Source organism: Antechinus flavipes, chromosome 4 (assembly GCF_016432865.1).
Source record: "Antechinus flavipes isolate AdamAnt ecotype Samford, QLD, Australia chromosome 4, AdamAnt_v2, whole genome shotgun sequence".
NCBI lineage: Eukaryota > Metazoa > Chordata > Mammalia > Dasyuromorphia > Dasyuridae > Antechinus > Antechinus flavipes.
In genome coordinates, this window is record NC_067401.1 from 430,292,209 (window position 1) to 430,305,523 (window position 13,315).

The following is a 13,315-nucleotide window of genomic DNA, read 5'->3' on the forward strand; positions in this document are numbered from 1 at the left end:
TATGACCATGTCACATGCCATCCCATCCTGCCCCATTCCTGCCAACTCAATAAACTTCAGTGGCACTCTTCACCTTTAGGATCTAATATAAAATCTTCTGTCTAGTATTCAAAACCTTCTTCTACCTTTCTAGTCTCATACTTTTTTGTATCACCCCCCTCATACACTGCAATTCATTGACACTGGTCTCTATAATTGTCCTATTATCCTATTATCTTAATCCTAATTCCTAATACTGTCTGTCTTTCATTTTCACCTCGGTCCCTTCAAGTCCTAGTTAAAATTTCACTTTCCTGATCTCCCTTCCTTTGGAGATTGCATACAATTAGTTCTGTACATTGGTTCTTTGTTTTTACACAATTATTTGTATCTGTCAACCTTATTAGAATATGGGATCCTTGAGAGAATGATCTTTTGCTTTTCCTTATATCCACAGTGCTTTTCATAGCACCTGGAACATAGTAGGTGCTTTACAATTTTTTGCTGATTCATTGAGTGATGACACTGCATATAAAAAGGCAAAAAATAAGTATTGACCCTAAAGGAAAATATCTTCAACTAAAGTAAGCAACAGACATACAGATAAAAATACAAGAATGAAAATATTTAGTGAGGATATGGGGGAGAAAATACAGAAAGTCATAATTATGGTAAGAAAAAGGATAAAATTTGGCTTGCCCAGGCTAACCCACAAAATGAAAATTCTAGGTAGAATTTCTCGAGGAGGAAAAAGGGCTGGCCTAGCAGAAGGATATTCCAGAATGAGACTAAAAACAAGCCTGATGTTGAAGTCAGGAAAGGCAGAAAGATGTCAGGAAAGGGAACAGCCCTATGTTTGGTTTTTCCTCACTCAATGTTGTCCTCATTCAGTTCATCCTCCAAGAAGACCAATAACATCATGAGGGCGATGTCTTAACTTGCCTGTGAATTGAATTAAAGTGTGCAGAGCTCCATAAAGTCATCAGACTCACTCTCTCCTCCAGAGTCACAAGAGTCCAGTGGCAAGACAAAAGTCAAGATGATTGTGAGCTATTAAATTGATTTTCCCAATCATTTATCATTTGATCCACTCCACTGCTTATTTGGTTTGAGCCTCAAGCTTGCTTGTAGTGACCTTAAAGAAGGCTATCTACTCTGAAACTTTCATTTTATGAATGAGGTAATTAAGACCCAAAGAGCTAATTTGTTCAAGGTCACCCAGCTTGTTAGTAGTTTCCAATAGTCAGACGCTATGTCACCTTGTTATTTAATAAACTCCATTGGCTTCCTTTCATCTCCTCTTATTTGATAGCATCAAATTGGATATCAACAAATCCTCTGGTGTTCACAGCCCTTCATAACTGAGTTCTTTTCTACCTTTCTAGCCTTTTTATACTTCAGCCCCCTCCCTATATCTTCTGATCCAATGACATTGGCCTTTTTTGCTCTTCTTGTATATGTATTCAATCTTTCTACTCTGGCATTTTTACATTTTGCCTCTTTTGCTGGAACTCATTCTCATCTTCATTTCCTGGCTTCATTGCCCCCAATATCTCCTTCTTAGGCCATTCTGTTCATCTCGTTAATGTTGGATATTAACTTCTCGGCTCCTGAAAGAGAGCATCTCCTTCCTTGGTCATATTATAAAGGGACTCCATGAGATGGTAGAAAGAGTACTGAATAGACTCAATGGGTCTAAATTCAACTTTTGCTTTTATCATTTGCTGTCTCTGTAATTTTAGGCAAGTCTATTCTCCAAATCCTCAAATTCCTCATTGGTTAAATGAGGAAGTCATATTATATGGCCTCTTGGTCCTTCTAGATAGCCATATGTAAACGACAAGCCTACTTATTGTTCAGGTACTGGCCCTACAACTCACTACCTACATGACTTTGAATAAGGCCATTTTATATGGCCTCAGTTTGCTCATCTGTAAATTGATAGGGTTGTACTAAATTGATTCCTTAAATCCATTCCAGTTCTAAATCTTCCACAAGTTATGCACTGTAGACTGTAATCAGATAGGCTCTAATAACTTTGAGGCTTGTTGACCTTCTAGTGAAAGGAAGGTCCATAAGGAACCTTCATAAAATGGATCATAAAATGGAGAAGATTGGATTAGATGAGAACTAAAACCTCCTTGAGCTTTAAATCTATGACCACATGATATTATTATACAAAATGCTCAGCAAACACCTATTATGAATGATTGTGAATTAGCTATTATACCAAGGGAATAAGACAGACCTGTTCCTTTCCCCAAAAAAGCTTGCCATCTAAATATATTATCTCTTAGCTCAGATTCTTTCCATTTACCTGTGGGGCATTCCTCCTGAACACACTCTGCTATCAAGTCTGCCTATCACTTTCCCTGAGTATACCAAGGAGGACTCTAGGCTTTATTAGTGGAAGGTGCTTGCTTCATGTAACAACTTGCTTTTTAATGAGCTTGTTTATCTCACGGTCTTGGAAGTTAATATTGTTGAGATCTGAGCATGTTGATTGACTGTAACCAAGCAAAGGAGAAAATCTCCAAGGAGAGTCTTGGATTCATGCTCTGTGCTAACATGCACTCAAAAGCTAAATCTGTTTTTAGAGAAGCAAAGAAAAAAAAGACTAGTTTCTAGATGAGTAAAAATAGCCCCCAAGCAAGTTGTAAAGTTGTATTCTCAGAATAAGGATCATAGAATTCAAACTAGAAGTGACCTCAGAGTCCATTGTAGTCCAATCACCACATTTTATTGTTGCTGAAATGTGAGAGGGGAAATATTACTTGCCCAAGGTCACACAGACAATTAGTAGCAAAGAAGTAATTTGTACCCAGGGATTTTGATTGCAATGATCACTCCACTGTAACGCATTGCCAACCAGCAGTTTAATGAGGGTAACTAGATAGCACAATGGAGAAAATGCCAAGTCTGAAGACAGGAAGACTCATCTTCCTGAGTTCAAATCTGACCTCACACACTTCCCCACTATGTGACCCAAAGCAAGTCACTTAAGTCTATCTGCCTCAGTTTCCTCATTTGTAAAATGAGATGGAGAAGAAAATGGCAAACAATTTTAATAACTTTGTGAAGAAAACCCAAAGAATCAGAAAAACAACTGAGTAACAATAGTTGATGGCCACAAACCTAAATGAAACATTATCTTCTATTGACCTTTGATGAAGAGGGATCCTGAGAAACCGGAGAAAGATCCAAATTCCCTCTTGTAGGCAGACTGGGACTAAGAGAATCATGAGTCATAAATTCATTGTCTTTAATTTTTTTCTCTTATTCTTTGAAATTAAAATACAATAGACACAAATAAACATTTATTAAATGACTTCTCTGCACCTAATATTGTGTTGAAAACATTGGAATAAGAGTTTTAGTGAAAGACTTCAATTCAACAAACTTCATTAAGTTCCTACTATGTGCTAGTTATCATGCTAGGTTCTGAGCATATAAGAACAAGAGTTCCTGACTTCAAGGAGCTTACATTCTACTGTGAATGAGTGTACGTATGCAAATGCAAGATAATTTGGGAAGGGAGAGGTTAACAAATAGGTGGATTGGGAGGGGATAATGACTGAATGAAGCTAAAAATTCTGAGAGGCATAAGTGTGGGGAACAGAAAAGAAATAAAAGATGAAATGTTGAGTCCTAGGAACAGTCTGGTTGGTACACAGAATCCATGAAATGAAATGATAAGGCTGGAAAGGTAAATTGAAGTCAGATTGTGAAGGGCTTAAAATTCTGGACTGAACAGTTCCTATTTTATGCTAAAGACAGAGCCACAGATGAATTCTGAGGAAAAGAGTGACTTGTTTAGAGTTTGCCTTAAGAAGCTTCTTCTTTTGGCAGTTAAGGAGAACAAGGATCATAAAAGGAAAATATTGGAAACAAGGAGGTAAATTTTGATCCTGTTACAATTATGCAAATAAAAGGCATTGAGGAGTTGAACTAGGATGATGGACAAAGTAGAAGAAAGATGGATGAAAAGTATCACACAGGCAACCTAGATTCCACCAGAAAGTTAATGAGACATTAGAATACAATATATCCAATTATAATATAATGACAAGATTCCACAATTCATTTTATATGGGAGATTGGGATTGAGGAGAGTGAAGATTTCAGATTGACTTTGACAGCACAAACCTGGACAAAAGTTGATGTGCCCTCAACTAAAATGAAGATGTTTTTAGAAGTAGCTATTTTAATAGAGAAGTTTGGTTATGTTGAGTTGGCAATATTAATAAGACAGTAGTATTTCATTAATTTGTATTCTATAATTTGTTTAGTCATTCCCCACCTGATTGGCACCCACTCTATTTCCAATTCCTTGCAACATAAAAAAGTTTTGCTTCAAATATTTTTGTATATACACGTCTTTTTGTTTTGTCTTTTACTCTTGTTGGTGTAAATGCCTAATGGCAATATTTCTGGGTCAAAGAGTTTACACAATTTAGTAATTTTGGGGGAGGAGATAGGTCCAGAATGACTATGTGGTTTTGTTTTTGGATGTTGCTTTTCAGAAAGGTTGAACCTCTTCACAACCCTGCATGGTTTATTAATGTGCCGTCCTTCCATGCCCCCCTCAATAATTAATATTTCCTTCTTTTGTCATTTTTGTCAGTCTGATAGATATGAGGTAGAACTCAAGTTGTTTCAATTTATATTCCTTCTATTATTAGCAATTTGCAATATTTTTCATAAGATTGTTAATAGATTGTATTTCTTCTTTTGAACATTGCCTGATTGTCGCCTTTAATCATTTGCCTAATGGGGAATGGCCAAACAAATTATAGCATATAAATAAAATTAAATATTACTGTGACATAGGAAATGATGACTATGATAGATTCAGAGAAATGTGGCAAGACTTGAATAAACTAACTAAAGTGAAGTGAACAGAACCAGGAGAACAATTTATACAATAAACAAAATAGGAAAAAGGAAAATAACTTCAAACGATTCCATAAGTCTAATCAATGCAGTGTATTGATGATGAAGCATACTTTCATATCTTCATGGAGAGATGATAGACTAGAGATTCAGAATGGTAATATAATTCAGACTTGGACAGTATATGTTAATTTGTTTTGTTTGGTTATACTTGTTCATAACAAGAGATAGTTTGTATTTGGAATAGAGAAAATTAATGGCTAATGATACAAAAGAAAAGAAAACAGCATCAAGACAACAAAAACTAGGAGACAGAAGAAGGAAGTTCAGAAGAAAATAGAGTTAAGTAGGGAAGTATTGTTATTATCATACTATATTTAATATGCTCTGAAAAAAACAAATATTCACATATGCTCTTCTGTTCTTCATGTTTTGAAATGCTCATGTTTATTGATGCTTGAGCTAATAATAAAAAAGAAAATTAATTTTTAAAAAGATGCCAATGGGACATTCAGGAGAAGATGTAATTAGGTAGTTGGTGAAATAGGACTGAATATAGAAACAGAGATTAGAGCTGAATATGAAGATCTGGGAGACATGCAGAAAAATAATTACTGATCCCATGTTACTGTATTAGATGACCAAGGGAAAGAATAGAAAGAAAGAAAAGAAGTGGATCAGCACTGGCACTTGGTAAAATATGCAGGTCTAAGAAGTAGGATATTGAAAATTATCCAGCAAAGGGGGACTTAACAGGCTTTCCAGATAAGAGAAAGACCAAGACAAAGAAGTGTCATTAAAATCAATGGAAGAAAGATTACCCAGTGGAAGGAAGTAGTTTACTGTGTCAAAAACTGTAGCAGGCCAGATTAAAAAAAAAGGAATGGGAAGTTTTAGTATTTACAAGATTGTTGGTTACTTTAGAGAGAGCAGTTTTAATAAAATGGTGGAACTGGAAGTCACATTGCAAGGGTTTGAGAGGTAAGTGTATGTGGAAGTAATTAAGACAATGAGTGGAGATAATTTTGCTATAAAAAACTATAGAATATGACAAATGCATTATTAAGTCAGAAGGCAAAGTGTCATATAAGATTCAACTGAGTGGAAGGAATTAGTGAAAGCTTCATTTAGAAGGTAGCATTTGTTTTGGACTATATAGGTTAGCTAGACTTTAACAAATAAAGGGAGGTAGAGAGAATTTTTATTTGGAATGAGGAAGTGCACAGAAATTCTGAGAGACTGGTACTTTTCTAAAGTTAATGAAGATGTTCAAACCCTTTTTATTTTTAACTTAATTATTTTGTTTTAAAATCCAGAATGCATGTATGCAGATAAATAGTGTTGTAGTTCAGTTGTTTAAAGCATGTCAGACTCTTTTTGACCCCATTTGGAGTTTTCCTGGCAAAGATACTGGAGTGATTTGTTATTTCCTTCTCCACTTCATTTTGCAAATGAGCAAACTGAGGAAATAGTGCACAAGTAATTTTTGTTGAAAGTATAAGAAGCAAGAGAGAAATCTAAGTGAGCCAGCTATTTTTGAAGAGGTTGAGAACTAAAACAATTTCAGGAATCAGGGGAATTGATGATACATAAATTTAGCCTTGCAAAGAGATAAAGAGCCTAAAAGATTTTGATGAGAAGAGAATTCACTTCATTCATGGAACATACATTGTGAGTATACAGAGGGTATGTAGAATGTTAAGTATGAGGAATGACCAATAGTCTTGTATGGACAGAAAACACTGAATCTATGGTGGGAAATAATGTGAAATAAGGCTGGAAAGCTATGTTGGAGAAAATTGTGGAAGGGAAGATGATGGAGGTATGAATGGAAGGACAAAGAGACAATGAATTCAATGAAAGTGGACAAATGCCTAGTGGAACTAGTTAATTATGGGGTAAAGAAAATTAAAAGAAAAAAGTAGATATGATAGACTGAGAACTGGAAAAGAAAGGTTTAGGTTTAGGAAGAATAAGGCAGAAGGGGAAAATAGAAGGGTGGGAAATAATAAGAACAAGGTGGCCTTTTTGCTGATTGTCATAATGGTGGCCTTTGTCTCTCCTCTATTCAGTGATGGTGTCCTCCACTTACTTTTGAGGTTGGGTTGAGAAGACTTTTAATCAAAATCAGACCTTGACTTCTTAAGTTGTGTTTTGATAGGTATAATGGATAGCAAGGTTTTGGTATTCAATTTAGAGGATAAGAGCAACTGGGAGGATCTAGATCCCTGAATTTCTAGACCTTTGATGATAAAGGGAGATTAAATAGTGATTTCTAGATAGTAATGGTGAAAACTACATGGTGACAAATGGTGGGTAGTTCATAGAATCATAGATTTAAAAAAGAAAGGGGCTTTTGAAGATATTTATTCCAACTCTTTCATTTTTACAGAAGAACCTGACACCCAGAGGGGTGATTTTCCCAGAATCAAATTTGAACCCAGAAGCTCAGTTGTAAATAATTTTGCTATTCTCAGCAATACAATGATCCTCAAAAGTTCTGAAGGACTTGTGATGAAAATATCCACAGAAAGTATTTGATTGTATCTGAATAGAGATTAAAGTATACTCTCTCCCTTTTTAAACTTTATTTTTCTTGAGAGTTTCTTTTTTTTTTTTTGGGTGAGGGGAGAGATCTATGTTTTCTTTTACAATATAACTTTTATGGAAATGTTTTGCATAATTTGCCATGGGCTTTCTTAAGGGGGGTGGGGAGATAAGATGAGGGAAAGAATCTGCAACTCAGTTATAAAAACATATGTAAAAATTGTTTTATATGTAACTGGGGGAAAATAAAAATTTTAAATTTAAAAAAATAAAAAAAATTAACCTATTATTTAAAATACTTGGATAAAAATATAAGTGGCATGTTCATTAAATTTTCATGTTACAGAGAGAAGGGAGAAATAGTAAACAGAATGATCCATAAAGGAGTCAGGAAACAAAGCTCCAGTTTTAGACAAATAGTATGTAGGGCCTTGAGTAAGGAAGACCTGAATTCAAATCCAGATACTTACTGAGTAACTCTGGGCAAGTCATTTAATCTCTACTTGCTTTAGTTCCTTCAACTATAGAATGGAAGTAATTATATCTATTTCTCAGGATTCTTCCAAAGATCAAAGGAGATAATATTTGTAAGATTATTTGGCACATTATCTGGTGGTACCTAAATATTTATTCCCATTCTCCCTCTCCATTGGGCTGAATCTGATAAGATACTATTCAATAGGGATAAATGTGAAGTCTTATACTTGATTCAAAAAATTACTGTCATCAGGGTAAAGTAAAGGAATGTGATGCAGCCAAAAATAGTTAATTTACTTAAATGAGCCATAGCTTCCTAGAATAGGGATGTTAGTACCATTCTGGGATGGTGCAGTGGATAGAATACCAGTTCTAGAGTTTCAGCCTCAGATTTCAAGACTGGTTTGAACCTGATTAACTAGGGGTGGGCCTCTAGGAAAGTTACTTAATCTTGTTTGTCTCAATTCCTCATTTGTGAAATGAACCATATAAAGAAAAGGCAAACCATTCCAGTATCTTTGTCAAGAAAATCCCAATTGGGGTTGCAGAATTGGACATGACTAAGATGACTCAATAACAAAAAACAACAAATACCATCATATTTTACCCTTATCTGTATTTACTTGAAATATTCTGTTCATGATTTTTAAGAACAGTAAAAAGCTAAAGAGGATTCAGATGCAACCAGGATGGTGGAAGGGTATTGAGATTGACATAAATATTGACTGAAGAAACTAGAAATATGTAATCTAGAGAACTTTCCATGGGAACTTGATAGCTGACTTCAAATGTTTGAATAATCGAATAGTCAGGAGGGATTAGGTTTAGTTTATTTGCATCCAAAGTATCTAACCAGGAATAAAGGATGCAATCTGAAAAGAGGTAAATTTAGGTTTTTCATCAGAAAAAAGGTCCCTAACCATTATAGCTGTATAAAATGCAGTGGTTACTCTGAGAATTGAGTTTTAGGAAAAAGGTAGATAACTATCGGTCAGGTTTATCCTGAAGGAATTCTTTCATTATAGATTGGGTTAGATGGGTGCTGAGCACCCTTCCAATCACCAAAAGCTGTGATTTGGGGATACTACATGATTTGAAGACCGGTACTTTATCCACTATATTGGTCTACTTCTCAAGACAGCTTTCTTTATATAAAGTCTCTAAGAGGAGCAGACCATTCCCCCAATCTTCTAACCATCCCGTCCCCTCAATACCAATTCAGTACTCTCTCCACTACCTAGTCCCAATTATTTTCTGTTTGCATGTGTCCCTGGCTGCCTAGAGTTGGGCCTACCTGCTGCTAAATTCTGCTAAGTTGTACTTGGTAATAACTTGGCCAGCTTGTTTATTTTTCTCTCTACCTGAACTCATAATGGCCTTCCCACCCATTACTTGTGCCTTTGCTTTACTCCAGGATCCATAGACATGCCAAAATGATGCTCCTAAAGGGCAGATCAGACCATTTCATCTATGTATTTTTAAAAACTCCACTTAGCTGCAGATAATAGCAAACTTCTTTTATTGCATTGTCACGCTCTTCTCAACCTGGCTCTTTCCTTTCTCTTTAGTCTTTGTCCACATTTCTCTCTTCTACATATTCTATAGTTTATGCATATTGGCTTGCTTACTAGTTCTCACACATGACACTACATTTCCTACCTCTTTGCCTTTGTACTGGTACTCCCTCATCCCTGGAATGCATTTTCTTCTCACCTCCAAATCTTAGGATCTCTGGCTTCCTTCAAGATTTAGTTCAAGCTCTACCTTCTGCAGGAGTGCTTTCTTGATCACCTTGGATGCTAGAGTTTCTTCATTCAGGGGAACCTCATGTCTGTTTTGTATGTATGTAGCTTGTGTGTGTGTGTAGCTACATATCTGTAAAGACTCACTGTTAGTGGGGAAGTTCTGGGTAAGGAATAAGACCCTTCAGCCCAGAGGGAACCTGCTGACAGAGTCTGGTTTGGCTCCCCATCTCCCCTAAGGGCTCTAGGCCTTCCTGAGAAGTCGGGGTGGGGGTGACAACCTGTGCTGAGATTGAAGCAGAGTGATACCAGGTGGAAAACTATGTACAGTAGCAAGTTGTTTATGTGGTCCCATGTGCACAGTGTTATTTTTGTTACATTATATAAAGGGGAAAAGTCCTTGAAATAAATGGACTCCATTTATCTACCATCCTCAGGAGTCCCACCTCATCACTTCTCCACTAAGAAAGTATATTTTAATCACCCTGGCATGGGGACTCTAGAAAGCATGGTATGTTTTGTCACTCCAACTTAGGGGCTCTAGAAAGCAGGACTTAGTATTTTAATCACCCTAAGTGTGAGGGCTCTAGAAAGCAATGGTACATTTTGTCACCCCAACATGGTGGCTCTTGAAAGCAGGACACAACATATATCTATGTCTACATAGATAGGGATATAAATATATATGTAAATATGTGAGTGTGTGTGTGTGTGTGTGTGTAATATATTTTTTCAAGGCTAAATTGATTTAACAAAAAAATCTTCATTTTCCTCTAATTTCCAGAGTTTAATTTTCAACCTTTTGAAAAATTCCTAGATTTCTCTTTTGCTCCTTATACTTCCTGTAAAATATAATTAACTACATATGTGTGTGTGTTTAAGAATTATTTTATTTTTTGATATCTCTAATGCCTAGCATCCATTAGGTACTTAATACTTTTGATTGATTTTGATTGATTGAGACTGCTTTAAGCAAGTCTTTAGCTTGTTCCCTAGGGTTATCCTGCCTACTGTCTCCACCATAGATTGAGTATTCACTAAGTATAGTATAAGGGCACTTCAGAGCATGAACTTAAAGAGAGGAAAATCATGTTTATCTGTACCAGGCATGAGGCACAGAGGAATTCAGGGGTGGCTAAATGCTTAACAACTGGTCCTATTACTGAGATTTTTAAAAGGCAGCCACAAAAATCAATTAATTAGTAGACTAGGCTTCTCCCTGTTCTGTCTCTCCTGTTGAAGGGAAATGCCTTCAGTTTCTTCCTGCAGCCTGCTAATTCCAGCTTATAGCTTATTTCCAGACAAACTGATTCTGAATGCTTCTTAAGTAGGTGTTCTTTCAACACATAAAATGCATGGTGGGCACAGGATCCTCTGATGCATTAACAAGATGTTTCAAAGACCATTATCTCTGGCAAATACAATTCAAACCCTGGACAAGTGGAGGGTAACCCCCTGAAGAGACAGACACTCTCAAGGATGCATGCTCTAAGCAAGAACAGGTATAGAGTATCAATAAATGTCGTGTATAATGCATTGTGTGGGGTGCAGGGGACACTAAGAAATATTATAGCCTCTTAAGAAGCTTATATTGAGATTTACTCAGGGCAATTGGTTCCTTGAAGTAGACTTAGAAGCAGGAATAACGTTTAGAGGACAAATATTCTAATTTCCTCATTTTCAGTCAAGGAAACTGAGGACTGGTATAGGTCCAATACAGCTGGGATTCAAATCCAGGTCCCCTGACTCCAAATTGAGTTCATTACAACAGTTTGCCTTCCTTTATACTAGGATGATTCCAAAGCAAGGTAGAAAGTTTTTTCTTATTCTGTTTTCTTTTTTTTTTATTTGAATATTTGATAGGGGTAGGTTGGGCTTGTTTGGCAAGGTGGGAGCATTTGAGTTTCCATTTTACACAGTCACTCAGAAATGCCACCTCAAAGTGAGGCAAAGAAATTCAAAACTATACCATGCAAGGATTAGTTGGAGGATCTTGGGGTACTTAGACAAGAGGTGACTTAGGAACCCATGGGACATTTGCAAATTCTAATATTTTAGAGCCCTCACAAGGAAAAAGGAATAGGCTTAGCCTGCTTAGCCCTAAAGGTAAGAATTAGGGTCTGTAGGTTGAAATTACAGAGGAGCAGGGTTCAGCTCAATATAATCAAGTTCTTTTTTTTTTCATTTCTATGATAACTTTATTATATATTTAAAAGGAGTATCCATACTTCTAAGTGAAGAAACCTTCTAAATTCATTGGTAGATTCTCAACAAGCCCTTTAGTCTGCTGAAGGTGAATGTGGATATATCTTTAAATCCCCAGTCTAACACCTAAATCTAATAAAGTTCTTTCTAACAAATAATTATGACAAGAAATTGAACAATTTCTTGGGCTGTCTCAAAAAAATATTGAGCTGTCTAAAGTGGGAATCCTTCTACCAAAGTTTAGATTCATTAAAGATGTTACAAGGAGGATTGAAGCTTTAGTCAAGGAATGCCATGGATGACCTCTAAAGTTCCTTCTAAATGTTGATCAATAATTCCAATATCAAAGTAATTCAATTCAATCGCATTACAAAACATCTACTGTTTACCAGAAACTGTTCTGGTAAACACTGAAACTGAAGATACAAGGAAAAAAATGAAATAGTCCCTGTTTTCACATATTTTACATTCTGCTGGAGTTGAGGGGGAGAGACCAGGGAAGATGTCACAGAACAGTTGAACTGAACATTGAAAAGAAAGAAACATTCAGAAAGACTGCTGTGAGAAGGTTGTACATTTTAAGGATGAGGCAAATACACAGAAATAAAAAATGTTTTGTCAATGCTTTGAAAAAGCTACTATTTTAATTCTTTACTCTACAAAATTTTATGTTTCTATATTTCTTTGAATTCTTCACATTCATTACAATGCAATAATATTTCATTACATTCAAATACCATAATTGATTCCACCCTCCCCCAATTGTTTAGAATAATTTAATTAGAAATGTTTGCTTTGACATATAGTGTTTCTAAAAATATTCTGAGGTAGAAAAATGTTTCCTCCCACCCCCCAGGATGTAAATCCAACAATGCTATTAGTGGTGTCAAAGAATACACATATTTTTGTTACCTTTCTTGTATATTTGCATATTACTTCCAACATGGTTAAACCAATTCACATTTCTTCCAGCAGCAAATTATCATGCTTGATTTTCACTGCTGATAGGGAGGAAGAAAATTATTTTGACAGCTATGTGAAGAATAAATTGGAGGAGGAAGAAACTGGAGGCAGAGAGACAAATTAGGAGGACATTACTCATGTCCAGGTGAGAGGTGATGAGGGTGGATATTCTGGAGGTGGAATCAATTTGGCAGCTGAATGAATGTTGGAGGATGAAGAAGGGAGAAGTCAAGGATAATGCTGAAGTTTTGAATCTTACTGTATAGGATGATCCATCAATGGTTCCATCAACAGAAACAGGAAAGATTTTAGGAAAAGGTGATTTAGGAGGAAAAATGAAGTCTGTTTGGACATGCAGAGTTTGATATGCTAATGGGACACCCAGCTGCAGTTGTCTAATAGATAAATGGCAATGTGAAACTTACTACTTTTGTGAATTAAGTAATTAAATGAGGAAAAACTACTTCACATTTGGAATGAAAGTGCCTCTTCCAAATGTAGACACTAAG